A 15,754-nucleotide genomic window follows, 5' to 3' on the forward strand; every position below is an offset into this window, starting at 1 on the left:
CTAATATCATCACGCCGTCTGACAAGTGAGGGAATGTGGTCCTGTGGGATGTCAATAAGTATAATCAGGAGGCATTCAGACAACTAGCTCTTAGTGGGGATAACGAAATAACTACTCTTCAGAATTACAGACACAGTGTAGATACATACCTATCTCTGCTCCCGAGATGGAGAGACAGCAGGTTACTGTCTAGAGAGGAATTTTTATTCCTCAGTGTGAAACATCCTGTGGTCCTCTGTTTCTACATGTTACAAAAAATACAAAAGGACAGAGAAAACCCTCCAGGCAGACCAATTGTTTCGGCCTCTGACAGTTTATTAGAACACACTTCTATGTACTTGGATTTCTTTCTGTTACCCTATGTGTTGGCTCTCCCTTTGTATTGCAGGGACAGCACCGACTTTATAGCTAAGGTGCAAACTATCCCATGGCAATCACATTTTTTGCTGGTTACAATGGAAGTAACATCTTTATGCACATGTATCAATCATACCCTGGGTATTGAAGTGTGCAAATTCTTTTTCAGGGACAAACCCATCTCGAAGTTTGATAATACACTGATGGTACAAAAAAATTGGAATTCTGCCTTAATAACAACTTTTTTTATCTTCAGGGACTAATGGTTTCGCCAACTGGTCGGAACTGGGATGGGCAGCTGCTTTGCACCAAGCTATGCCTGCAGCTTCATAGTGTGGTGGGAGGCCAACTGTGTGTGGACAGAAGCAAATGAGAAATGGATTAAACATATCACACTGTGGACCAGATATATTGATGATTTATTTTTTATCTGGGAGGGCCCCAAATGTGCTTTTGTGATTTAGAGGAATTTCTGGCACACATAGGACACAACGACCTGAATTTGGTATTCACACATAAAATACATCCCACATGTATGGATTTCCTAGAAGCGACAGTTGAGGTCATTGGGGGCAATTGAATACTAAATTGTTACGTAAAGAGAAAGCTGGCAACAGCATTTTACATGCTAGTAGCCACCATCCTCAGATCCTCAAGTGGAGTATGCCCTATGGCGAGTTGCTATGGGATAAATATAATTGCTGCACAGTAGCCATGTATGAGTAATAAAAGAAAAGAATGTTGAGTCAATTCAGAACTAAGGGTTACCCGGCAAAGGTCTTGAGAACAGCTGTTGATAAAATATCCAGAGTTGCAAGTGACAGCTTACTCACCAACCAAAAGAAAAAGACAGAAGGGGGCCAGGCACCGGTCCAACTCATTACCACTTTCAACAACAGTAGCCAAGAGATCAGGAAGGTGTTTACACGTTCATTGGCACCTTATCAGAAGTTGTCCCACAATAGGGAAATCAGCTAGCAAATGTCCAAAGATTACCTAACGTAAACCCAAATCACCACGTGACATTTTGAAACATAGTAATACAGGTACAGACGACAGAAGATAGGACTGGTTACACAAGCAAAGGGGATTCTATAAATGCGGAACATGCAAGGCATGCAAAAAGAGCAGTAATGCCACTGGCAAACAGAGGTGCATCAATAAATTCATGACTTGTATGAGCAATTTTTTCATATATGTATTTGTGTGCCCATGTGGTCTCAAGTATGTTGGCAGCACATTAGGCCTGGTCAAGAAACACATTTTGGAACACTATAGGGTTATTAAGAACCCTGACCAGGCTTACCCTGTTGCAAGACACTGGGCCAGCCTACATAAACAAAATGCTGATCTTCTTGTTTTCTTTACAATTGACAGGATTGAGACAACAGCCAGAGGTGGCAACAGAGAAAGGCGTTTGCCGCGAAAGGAGTTAGAATACATAATTCTGCTCGGCAGCAAGTACCCTGGAGGTGTCAATGAGAGTGATGAGCTTCACATACACATCGGCTGATGTGGTACTTTACTGAAGTGTTTCCAATTCCCTCTTTTCCTATTTCCCAATTGATGAAACTAGATGTCTTATAAATCGAGAGCAGTTGTTTCCCTTCCCTTTCTCTGCATCTCTCCTATCAGGAATTCAGGTTGTATGGCCATATTTCTGAGTACTTCTCTGGCTCCTTGGATACGTTGGTTGGATAATTTCTTCAATGTGCCATCTCCCCCTTCACCCCCCCTTTCTTTATTTAATTTTTGCACTTTCATGAATTGCTCAGTTGAGCTGGGGATCACGAATCTCAGAAATAAGCCATAAAGAGAATAATAATAAAAAATAATAAAGGGGCTTATAAAGCGCTTGGTGACGCCATCCCGGCGTGTCCCCGCGCTGAGGAGAGAGAGGCAGAGACAGATCTACAGAGTGAACAAATGTGTTTTTAACAGCTTCCTGAATATAGTTTCGGTCCTGGCCAGTCTAATTGCCGTGGGAAGGGCATTCCATTGATTGGCTGCTATGTATCCTCATATGAATGAGAATTGTACTTTTTGGTAATTTGTTTTATGCTTGTTTTGAAACTTTGATTTGTGCAACAGGCCACTTGGCCAACTACCATCTCGTTTTTCTTTGCCCTAGTCTGGTTGCAGCAGTTTTTACCTTGTCACTTGACCGCAATATGTTTTTGACCAGGCTGCGCTGAACTTTATCTCTGAAGCCGCTTGGCTAATAACAATGTGATTATCATATGTCTGCTTAACATGAAAGAAATTCTCTGCAATATGTTTTAGACCAGGCTGCGCAGAAGTTTATCTCTGAAGCCACTTGGCTATTAACAATGTTAGTACCATATGTCTGTTTCACATGAAATTGTTTGTCAATGTGTTTCACTCATTTATTTTATTTTTTTATTTTATTGAACTTATATTGCGCGCAGCTACCCGCAGTGGGTTTCCCGGCGCCAGGGATAGACTGGAGGAGAAATCAGAAAACAATTAATTGCAAGAGGGAGACACTAGACCGGAGGAATCTGGAACTAGAACAGGAGGGTCATCAGTTTTTTGCGGAAAGCCAGAAGACTGGTTTCTGTTTTAAGCGCCAATGGGAGAGCATTCCACATCTTGGGGCCCAGATATGCGAATGAACGGCCTCCCATTTTTGCCAGTCGGATTCTGGGAATCACAAGATTGCCACTGTTGGATGACCTCAAAAGGCGGCCAGGCTGATATGGCTGCGCAAGATTGTGCAAGTAGGCCGGAGCGGAGCCTTGGCGAATTTTGAAGAGGATGCACAAAGTTTTGAAGGCCACTCGATCCGAGATTTTTAACCAATGGAGGTCACGTAGAGCCTGCATTGCGGACATTCTCCTTGGGACATTACGCAGCAGGCGGGCGGCTGAGTTCTGTACAACCTGGAGTTTATTGATTGTAGCTTTATCTGCTCCTAGATAAAGCACATTGCCATAGTCGATATGGGACATCACAAGGGCCTGTACGACAGTTCTACGAGTGGACTCAGGCAGCATCCATATGATCTTTTGCAACCAGCGAAGGGTGTTAAAGCAGATCGCAGCGACCTTAGTTGCCTGCTGCCTCATCGAGAGTTTGTCGTCGATTAGGACACCGAGGTTGCGAGCAACAGGCACGGGGGTAGGCAGAGGACCCATGTCACTGGGCCAATGTCGTGGACCCCAGAGATCTTTTTGTTTGCCTAGTATGATCACCTCGGTCTTGTCTCCGTTGAGCTTTAGCAGATGCATTTGCATCCAAGCTGCAACGCGAGAGAGGCCGATTTTGAGGGCAGAGGTGTCCTGAGCCCTGCTGCTAGACAAAGAGAACACAATCTGCGTGTCGTCTGCGTATGAGTATATAGACAGACCGGCGTCCTCTACGATGGAAGCAAGTGGTCTGATGTAAATATTGAACAACAGAGGGCTCAATATAGACCCTTGGGGGACGCCGTAGGCAGAGGAATGAATCGCAGATTCAGCTTTGTTTGAGAAAACCTGAAAGGTGCGCTCATTAAGAAATGAGGACACCCAGGCGAGCGCAGATCCAGCAACACCGAGGGAACCGAGAGACTCCAATAGGATGGAGTGGGACACGGTATCGAAAGCAGCGCTTAAGTCAAGAAGAATCAGCGCAAAGGTCTCACCGCCATCGATACCGTGTCGGAGTCGCTCAGTTACCCCTAGGAGTGCGGATTCGGTGGAGTAATTAGCGCGAAAGCCTGATTGGGACGGATGGAGATATCCCATGTTTTCAACAAACTCATTAAGCTGGGTGTTAACATGGCGTTCTAGGATTTTAGAACAGGCTGGCAGCAGGGATATAGGCCTGAAGTTGGCAAGATTTGTGATGTCAGCACCAGATTTTTTAAGCAGGGGGACGACCATGGCATGTTTCCAGTCCTGTTCCACTCGAGATTCGGTGAGCGAGACGTTTAATAGCCTCATTAGGAATCTTCGTGGTTCAAGGTCAAGTTGTTTGAGTATCTTCATGGGGACTGGGTCCCGCGGAGATCCAGACCTGATGCTTTTTAAGCAGGATAGGAAGGAAGATCATAATGAAGAGAATGTGAATATTTTATGCATATTATGAATTACTACACTTACAGTCTTTTTTCACAACTTCCCTGTATCAGATGACATTGTGTGTTTTTTCTATGTTTATCACCCTGGAGGTTATTTCTATGGGTGATTGGGCACAAATGGTAATTGGCTGTGACGAAGACCTACTCAGGTCAAAACGCGATGCTGCAATACATTTCTTTTTTTTTTTAAATGCTTCATTGAAAACGTTAGCAGGGCGTATTACAATCATATGGCACACATTTTGGGCATTGCAGTTGCAGTAGACAATTGTGACATTATACACTGCAGTAAATAAAGTGTAACAAAATTATCCATTGTTGGCACAAATCAGAAGCCATATCTATCTCCCCGCCCCTCAGTCCGAATGTCTCTCACCATCTTCCACTGGTGGTTCACATAAATAACCTCTATGTTTGTTTCAGGCCCCCCATATTTTGTCCCATTTTTGGGTGCACCCACGGTGCAGGAACACCACTCTTTCCGTTAACATAGCCGCATCCAAATCTATGCACCAGTCTTTAAGCTACAGGACCTCCCCGGACCCCGAGTGCTTAGCTATGTTACGCTTGGCATACATCGCACCCAGTGTCACCCAGTCCTGCGCAGAGTGGGTAAGGTCATTCGGCTCCCATAGGTTCAGTAGGCTGCAATACATTTCTTTGATTGAAGAACACTGCGCGCGGTTCTGTGCTGTCCTTTGGAAGTTTGGGCGGTGTATGTATATGCTTCAAGATTATTGCAGACACAGCCACGCTACAAAAAAATGCCCGTACTCCAAGTTCGTTGAATGCAGTTTATGGTAGCTGACACGTTTCGACCGAGAGGTCTTTGTCAAAGCTAGGGAAGAAACATTGTAGCATTGTATTTGCAGCAAACAGTGAGACATGGTTGAAAGAAAAATCAAGCTAGGAAAAAGACTTTTGGCATTTGCAAACAATGCAAACTCCTCAGTCATCAGGAAAAAAGACTACATTAGCCAAAAAATTGAAAAAGTAAAACAGTGTTTTACTCCCAAAAATTAAATAAAGGGTGTCTCACCCTCATAAAAAACAAATCAATATATAAATATATATACAAGGTAAATATTCAAAATTTTGATATAAGAGAATTGCAAGTGCAAGTAGAATCATTTACTACATATTTCCTTCTGTTGCCCAGGAGAAATGACCCCCTTTACGCATTATGTTACACATCAATGGTCTAGTGACATTAGAAATGATGAACGGGGCAATAGCCAAGGTAACACCAACACAAAACAAAGGGCGGGAGGGAAAGAAAAAGGGCGAAACAGGGAAACAAAGAGAAGCAAGAATCAAAGTGAAAACGACACGGGTGAATATACAAAAAGAGCAATAATAGCTAAGTATGTGTATATGTGTCTATGCTGACTGTGTGACATGGGTGCTTCGAGTCAGAGAAAGCCCAATTGTCCATGAAGAGTTCAAACACCCCTCACCCCATGTGCAGTATACCAGACGGGGTTGAGAACATGAAAAATGGGATTAATCAGTCAGGTGGCATCTTCTGAGAGAGAGAAGAGAGAGGAGACAGGAGAGAGCTTTGCAGCGTGGTGTGCATACTACCACTGCATATCTCAATGCCCTAGCAGCAGAGTGCGGACAGATCGAAGGCGGCTACCCAGGGGACAGATGGTGTTTTCCTAAGTGAACATGAAGCTCCTTGTCCTGGTTCAACCCTCCCGGGTGTTTGGTGTTGCGACTGATTATGTATCTTGATTCAAGTGTTCTTAATGCTCGTTCCCTGTCTTCACCCCTAATCTTCACGGGAATACTGTCAATGCCAAAATGTGAGATTTTTAGATTCTCGGTTTTGGTTGAGCCACGTATAGTGTTGCAGTGCCTAGCCATGGGATAGGTCACAACATTATTCCATATAGCCCTCAAGTACTCCAGGACACATTTTTTCACCAGAAAGATCATGCTACCAACATACCTCAAACCGCATACAGATACAATAACACATAAACAACAATGTCTGTGTTGCAATTGATAAAAGGTTGGATCTTGTGTTGTTTGCCATTGGGTAGGTGATTTGTCTTGACATTGGTACTGTGGGTGCAAGCCTTGCATTTTCAAATCTTGTGGAATCCTAGGAGTTCACTCAACCATGTGCTGCTGTGTTTCTGGGTGGGTTCCATCAGGCTATGGACCAACATATTTCTCAGTGAGTTGCTTCTGCGGTATGTGATATTGGTGCTAGGGGTGGCTAGTTTGCCAATAATGGGTTCCAGTTTGACTAAGAGCCAATGTATCCTGATAATCTCCTGGACCTTGGCGCAATCAGAATTGAATGTTGTGATGAGTCTGATCTCTGGTTTGGTGTCCTTCCTAGTCCTGCTTGTGTCATAATGATAACACTAATTAGATGGAAAGAAGCTGTGTTGGGATTTATGGGCGAAGAAAGGTATAAACTCTCTAGGAGATTTAGGCACTCAACTCCAACATATTCCATCTCTGGCCCTACGCATGACAGTCCATTAACCAGATATCAATTTCTATAAATTCTTGAGATTGAAAGGCATAATTAGTTATCTAACATCTTCTCACTCACCTGATCTACTGGGTCTACTAGGTCATTTTAAGAGATGTGACCATTCTACATTACGCATATATAAACTTCTGGAATCTCTCAAAATCTATTTGCTGAGACACAGCAAGAGTGGTGAGGCGGGCGGGGGGGAAGTCAACAGATGACGGAATTGGGAAAATAAAATAAAAATATTTATTTAATCCCTTACGTTGCGCTCGCCCCATCGCAGTATCAGTGATGTGGCGAGTGCAAGGTAAGTGTTTTTCTTTTTTTCTTTTTTCTTTTCCCTATCCCGCCATCTGTCGACTCCCCACTGCCCTGCCCCACGCTCTTACCTGCACTGGCCACGACTGCTGAAACCACTTACAAATGGGATACATGCACTCATTCCTTGTGATTCATGGACGTCTCAGAGGTCACATGGACAAAAATAGGGCAATCTCCCTTTATTGCAACAATCATACTAGCTATAGCTCAGACCAGATTTTGATCTACACATAGGACCTATTAGACTCCATCTAGATCACAAAAGATTGGTTAAGTATGACAGGTTTTTGCAAGAGATCTGGGGATGTTGTGAGGGATTTGGAACATATGTTTTTTGCCTGTAAGATGGCCCGGCCGCTATGCAATAAAATACAATTCTTGATTCATGACATAATGGGGAAATCCTTTGAGAGCAACTTTTTGACCATTGTCCTTGGCTTACATGCAAACCCTCAATCATCAGGGTTCACTGAACAATTCTTGATGTTGCTTGACCTATTGTTGTTGCTGGGAACTAAGGGCCTGACTGCTCAATCAGCTCAACGTCAGCTCTGCTGCCCCAAACCCCGCAAAGACCGATGACTGTATCATGAGTTGAACACGTGTTACACAAGTTCAACTTGTGATATGGTTGGCAGTCATTTGCATTTCCCATGGCGAAGCCTGGAAAACAGGCACCACAATGGGAACGGCAAAAGGCTCCAGCACGGCATGGATGGTAACGTCCATGACATGCTGGAACTTTGTGGGAATACAGACACCGGCAAACGTTGTGCCCCTCTGAATGTATCCCCATGGTGGGGCCAACGAGGCCATGTAGCACCCCCTTTGTTCCTCCACTGCCAGCCTTTTCATGGCGGGGTACCATTGATATTCGATTGTATGGTCTCTCTTAATTTGTATGTATTTATTGTCCTTATAAACATCGAAGTGTAATGTGGATTCTTTCATCATGGCTTTGGCATAAAAACAATGAAATGTCTGAAAACAAGAAAAAGAGTTGGACATATACTTTTAAGTTTTACATGTCCTGGTAGTGTAAAACATTTACATCTGTTTTTCACTGCTGCAGGGCCTATCTCTCCAATAGGATAACATTGGGATTATCTAATCACATTTTATAAGTGTAATTTTCAAATTGGACAAGATTACTGGTTCAAGTTTGGTGTCTCCGGAAACCAAATTTAAATCATAATTTATGATGAATTCGGATTTTAAATTTCAATTCTGAAAATGCCAATTTTAGAAAGTTCAGAACACAAAACAATGAACCCGGCTCTGTACTACCATACACTCCTACTACTCATGGAGTAAGGAACAGTCAACTCTTTTATCTGTCTGAATGGAATTTTTATTAGACCATTCCTGTTTCTTTAAAAGTAAATTAAAACAATTTTATTTTTGGACTGAAAAAGAAACACAGACTTATCAAATTCACACATGAACTTACACGTATATACAATTCACAATAACATACACCGCATTCAGAATTAACTAAATGCCTCCCAAAATGCCAATGTTTTTCAAGACCCAGGCGATAGTACTGGGACTATCATCAGGGCTTCATATAAATGGGCTGGATATTATGTTTTCTAGAGTTGGAGAAGCCGCTCCAGCTCATTTACTCCAAGAGTTTTTGGCTTTTCTGCCAGTGGACTCGTTTATGTTACTGCCTACGAGGCTCCCTTAACACTTTGCCAGTATAAATTTCTTTACTGCAGAGTATGGGCGGGACTGAGTTCCTTGAAGACTCTTTATTTTTACAGCATCTTCACCAAATTCAAAACTCTGGATGTAATGGACTATCCTTTTGCTCAAATACGGGCGTGCTTTCCCTCACGGGTATTATTTCTCACTAAAAAACGAGAAGGAATATTCAACTCGTGCACCATGCTGGTTGTGACTCAACTCGACATCTCAAACCAGAGCACTTCCCTTTAGGTTTTTGCTCTTTTAGATAGTTGGCATTTTATTGCCTTAGCCATTTGGTGTCTGTAGTCTGTCTCTGATCACATGACTGGGAGTAGTTGGAAGTTGGGTTTTGTGTATTCCTCCTAGACATCCACACCCAATAGGAGCTTAGGTGTGATTCAATGGGCTATCAAATGCAGAATGGGAGAGAGGATCTGGGCCCAGCTTCATTTATACCTGAATAGGCTGTGTCCTGTCTCCACACAAAGGGCTGCAAACCACCTGTAATTAGTCTGGAGCCAGGGCATGGATAACAGGAGCCTGTGCACTTCAAAGAAAAACTCAAGAAGCTTCTCCCACCTTCCAGATAAAAGTCACCATTTACAAATGTTGGACCTCAGGCACCACCCCTTAGTACACCTCTGGACCTGTGAATACTCTGCCAGGAAGAAGGTCTTCTGTGTAGCTAAAGGACTGCCACTCTACCGGACTGCTGCTAAAAAGGACTGATACCCTCCTGTGCTGACATGTTGCCAGCTGCCCTTTTGCCTGGGTGAGAAGGACTGGACCTGCATCTGTTGAACTCAGGACTCCAAAGTGACTCCAAGGGCTAGTTGGGTGGCCTCCTGTCAAGATCCTCAGGGACAGAAAGCTCCAACAACCTTGAACCCAGCATCTGGATTCATCTGTGAGTCCTACCCTGCCAGCATCCCAGTCTAGGACCATAGGCAGTGGACTGGGGGTGCTCTGTCAACCCAACTGTGGACCGAGCAGAACTGCTCACATCTCCTCTACTGGGCAGTGCAATCCCAAGGAAAACCAATTCATCGCCTCTGTTGCAAGATTTCTTCCGACACGAGGACTCCACAGGGACCTCACTGCCTGCATTGGAACGACCACCTGTGCAAAGCCTTCCCGATGCAGGCCCTCGCATTGCAAATTCCTATTTAACAACAGCCTTGATGACGTACAGCTCCTTGGAACCTATTCATCACCTTGACTGTGACGCATCTTGGACACCTGACTTCGTATAGCAAGCCCTTGTCGATGGGTTCCTCGACAATGACGCAAGACCTCACATCGCAGCACCCCAGCACCACAGAACCTATGCACAGTTAGGCTGCGCAACACAAACTCATAGCAGTACATCGCAAAGTTCTGCTACCAAGACCTAATGTACTTCTGTTCAGCAGGCCCGCCTAACTGGGTCTCTCCAAAAAGCCCATGCTCCAGTGCAGTCGGCACAAACTTGTGACTTTGTCCCAGTCCGGTCACCAGATATCCACATATGGAGATTTGTGCTGTTGGCGCTATTTTAACTGAAATCTTTTAACCTGCACTGTTCAGCTTATTTATTAAAAATTACTCAATTTTTCTAAAAACGTGTTGGAAACGCTTGTGGTGTGTTTTCACTTTGTTACTGTTTGAAGTGTTGCACTAATATATTGCACATTGCCTCTAAGTTTAGCCTGACTGCTCTGTGCCAAGCTACCAGAGGGTGAGCAAAGGCTAGTTTGTGGGTTTGCTTGTGACTTCACCTTGGCAAGGATTGTGGTTTCTGCTTGAGTACTGTTTTACGCCCCTCAGCCAGCAACCCGATTTCTTTACAGTATCTGACAGATCTCATATATATATTTACTGTATGACAGGCTTCTCATCAGTCTGGAGAGAAACATTTCACCTCTAGACACAGAAAAGGTGCTGAAGACAACAGTTTGGATGTTTTTCACAAGACAAATGATTGATATTAAAGAAACCATTTGAAGTCCTCGAACAGTTCAGTGACACACTTCACATAAATCAAAGGCAAGCGTTTGGTTTTAGGCAAAACGATTTGAACAGTGTTGTTTGCCAGTTTCATGTTTCATCTAGTCCAGCCTTAAGTTATTTTATACGCTTCTGAAGGTTGCTCTTTATATGTAATGTAGGTCGCTAAATGTGTAATCAGTTTTCTGCCGCTGCTACTTAGCCTCTTGTATTTAGAGCAGTTTTTTTCTCAGATAAGGTCAGTGAAGATCTGTGAGGTTGTATTTTTGTGAGGGTGAAAGAATTCAGTTAACTTGAGATTCACTATATGGTGTGATAATATTTGTGTAAGAGTGTACGCATTTGTCATTAGTGATATATGAGTTATATATTTTTTATTTAATTTGTACTAATTACAGAAAAAAACAATAACAGAAAACAAGACAGAACAAAAAGTGAGTGAGTGAGCATGCAATATTTACATCAGCATAATAGCATCTTCTCATGCCAGACCCTCTGCAGAGCCAGGAGGGAGGCCCAATCAAAGAGATGGCATAACGTACAATACAACATACAATTAGAAAGTGATTTTCTGCAGAACCTCCCAGCAGATGCAACGAATGTAATCAAACCCTATGATGTCATCATATCTTGTGCTCCGTGCTTAATTTGAGCTGGTGGTTGCCGGTTTGGGCCACCGACACTCATTTTTGGTGACTGACTCTTATTTTTCCTCCTCAGACATTTCACGACAGTATGAGAGGGAAAACGCACAAGGCAAAGAAGGAAAAAGAGAAAAACGGGACAACCGTCGCAAAAGGAGAAAGCAGTGACTTAAAAGGACAGCTAGTGTCTGGTGGTGGAATAAATAGGCAAGGGATGGAATCCACTAATCAGCTTTGATATTCAGCTCGCGTGCTGGCCGAGGGCTGCTGAGCTGAGCTTTGGGCAGCGGCACTTATTCATCTACAAATTAAACACTGTGTGTGCCTTTAAAGTGCACCCTTTGTTCCCCAAAGACTCCAAGGTAGAAGCCTGGAAGACCAAGAAGGTGGCAATCTTACCAGACATACCTACATGCTTGCAATAAGTGTATACAAGTGAGTAGTAAAACAATTCCTTTTTGCAGTGGCATTTCTGATATCTGAATGAGCATATAATAAGAAATAAGGAGCAAGAGCTCATAGGCATTTAGGGGCCGATTATGATTGCGGAATTTCCGCATCCTCTGGGCCAGCGGAAGCCACCGCCGGCCCAGAGGATGCGGAAAAACCGCAGCGGACCCACCAAAGACCCACCGCCACATTAGGATGGCTGGTGGGTCCTGGTTTCCGTCCGCAGCTTTTCCGCCGCGGTTGGCTTACAACCGCGGCGGAAAAGCTCTAATATGGTGGCGGTGTCTCTCAGACACCGTCCATCATATTAGGATGGGCTTGCAAAGATGCTTTTCCGCGGCGGGTTTTCCGCAGAGGAAAAGCATGTGTATCTTCACTGCGGGGTCTGTTGCGGGCCCCCTAGGTGAAGGGGGGGTGGGGGGTGCACATGGGGGGTACCTATGGTACCCCCCTGCATTTGTATACAGAAATCGGCAGGCACCGCGCGGTGCCTGCCGCTTTCTGCATACAAATGCATTGTATGCATTTTTAACATTGCGGCGGGTGCAGCTTGAAGCTGCACCCGCCTCAATGTTAAAGATATAGGATGTGACCGCCACCCTGGCGGTCACATCCTAATCAGCACAGAGGGAACGCCGCTGCCCATGCGGACGTTCCATCATACTCTGGGGTCGCGGACGGACTCAAGTCCGTCCGCGATCCTAATGACCCCTTAATGCTGTACTTGGCATTCTATAAAATAAGTCAAGGCATACCATACAATGTTACTGCATGCCACTGAGGCGTTCTTTTATGTAGAAAGGCATGTGGCCATAGGGTGGAGACCTCTGTAAAGACATGTATTTAAGACATGGCTTGAATATTCTGTTTATGGGACATTGGGGCGTTTTATTCCTTATAACCCTCCCTTCCCACCCACTGTAGTTGTCAAGTGGGACATGTCTTATTTAAAACCAACAGCCACTCATGGGTTTTTAAAACAGAGTATTTTCCATTGTGGCACACATTTGCAATGCGAACACTTAGGGCCAGATGTATGACGCCTAAAATAGCGCCACGCAAATTGTGAGTCTTTTGTGAATCGCAATTTGCGAGGCGCTATTTTGGATGTTCAACAGTGTGTAACACACTGTTAGCGATTCCCAATGGGGTAGCTCATTGAGAGGCTCATGCATATTAATGAGCTTCTCGCAATTTGCGACCCCATTGGGAATGGCAGGCCCTCCCAGGTATGGTGCCTTGCTGGGCTCAGCAGACCACCATGTCAGGGACTGCTTTTAAATAAACCAGTTTATTTTTAAAATGCAGCCCATTTTCCTTAAAGGAAAACGGGATGCATTAAAAAACATTTTTTTTTTACGTTTTTGTTTAATTTTTTTAAGGTCCCTGGGACCACTGCCTGCCGTAAAAAATATTTTCCCCTGCGTTTCTTCCCTTTTGCGACCCCATTACCACCCTCTTGAAGAGGGTGGTCATTTACGATTGGTTTGCGACTGCAATTGCAGTCACAAAACATTTGTACATGGGGTTGTGCTTGCTATTAAGAGGGTACCCAAAATTTGGTATGGTACATACCCCTAATGGTTTTTGCATGTGCAAACGGGTTCGCAAACCATTTGCGGTGTACACATGATCCTGGTGCTCAGAGGTGTAGCAGAGGTCAGTGTTGTGTTCTGCTACATTGATATGTTCTGCTGGGGTGTGACATTCCTCTCTCTGAGCCATAGGTTTTCATGCTAAGAAGAGAATTACTTAAGTGAAGCGGATGTAGTAGACAGATGCACCCGCTTCCCAGATATTGAGATGGTGTAGCGTGTTGATGAGTTAGGAGTTGTATTTTCCTCCCTGCATAGGTGCACAAGGAGCCAGATTTACAGAAAAGGACAATGCAATGCAATAACTTTAGTTGATGTGCTACATTGTGCTAAATAGATAGAGTAGCACAGAGACACATTTACTCCATTATGGCCTGCTGCTGCTCTCTTTCTCTGTGCTGTCCCTCTTTCAGGCTATTTAGCATCGTATATAGGCCTGGACGGAGTTCGCAGCATTCCATTACGCGTAACTCTGCAAAGTGATAAAAAAACTCTGCTGCGTTACGTGGAGTTCAGCATGCGACATAGCGCGTTTGGTCATGCCGTCGCATTGATTTTTAATGCCGGATGTTTGTCCTGTGCTGTAAAATCAGCATGTATGGCACCATGTGCAGTGCAAGAGGACTCTGCTTCTTTTCTTGCCGCTCTCGTAGATTTTCTACCCAAGTGGTAGCTTTCTCAATACGAACTGAGGATTTCACAATGAGAGCAGTGGCGACCGCGTTGAGAAATCTGACCACCCTCGTTTTGAAATCTCACCCTGTAAGGTGCATTTTCCTCGCTTGTGTTCACCAACTTGATGCTGGTGAGTGAGGAAATAACTCTGCTCCATGTTTTCGTAACTCCGCATGCTCCACGGAGTGCGGCAAACTCCGAGTGGAGTTTATAGCCCACGCCTTGTCACACACACCTTTGCACCACAGTGCAAAAGAGTGTGCAAGCTGTCTACCATAGGTTTTTTACTGGAAGTTTACCCTTCCAGTACACAATGTTATGCCTAGACATTTTTTTAAACTTTTCACACATTGGACATGTGGCATACAGTGAAGCATGCAGGCAACGTTTAAATGTAAGGAGAAATAAAAAATGTCTCCTATTTTGCGCTTGCCTCAATTTGGCGTTATGTTTTGATGCAAAGCCCACTATGACATTGTTAATAGGGCTTTGCATCAAAATCTGTTAGTGGTTGCCCTAGAACACCCAGGCACCACCCATGGAATGCCCCTTGACGCAAAGTAGTTAAAAGTAGCACAAAGCAGTGCAAACATTGATTCACTGTACAAAAAAAGCCACTTTTTTCTGTACAAAAAAATTAATTTGCCAGAAAATAAACACCCCATCAAGACTTTGCACTGCTTTACATCACTTTGCATGACTTTGTAGTGGTGCAAAGTCTTGGTAAATCTGCCCCCAAGTGTGTATGCTGGGTGGTGCACAACTTCTTCATTGCCAGTTTCTGAGGCATGATGGATATCTACTCAGCGCTTACCAGAAGGACAGGGTAGTGTAATTTCACTATTCAATTTGAGTAAGCTGTATAATCAAGTACTGCCATCATTTTCTGATTAAGATCTCTGATGTCAGAATATGCTGGAAATAAGAAAGTGAAATATATGTGATTGTAAAAACGATAATACTCCTACTATGATATGTGATATAAAATCAATGTGTGAATGTGGTCGGGTTCTGCATTTGTGATGTCATCAGTAATGTCATTGACCATGTCATGCGTAATGTAAAATGTGAGGTCATAAGCAATGCATTGTAGGGTGTACTTTATAGTTACTTCAGGTGACTCTAACTGCTGAACTTCACTGGTTTTATATGAGTGAAATCTGAGCCTAACTATACTTTTTTGTGAATTTCCAAGTTTTTTATTAAATTCTATTTCCTAACTATAACATCCCGATAACCTTTGGCTTTTTTCCAGTGAACTTATATGTGTTTTAAAATTCAATTTACTAACTAAAATGTCCGTATAACCTTTGCTATTTTCAGTGAATTTCTATGGTTTATTAAATTCTATTTCCTAACTATAACGTCCCTCTATCCTTTGGTATTTTTAAGAGAATTTGTAAAGTTTTTAAATTCAATTTCCTAACTGTAACCTGTAACCTTTGAGACTGAG

This window comes from Lissotriton vulgaris, chromosome 9, assembly GCF_964263255.1.
Source record: "Lissotriton vulgaris chromosome 9, aLisVul1.2, whole genome shotgun sequence".
Classification (NCBI taxonomy): Eukaryota; Metazoa; Chordata; class Amphibia; order Caudata; family Salamandridae; genus Lissotriton; species Lissotriton vulgaris.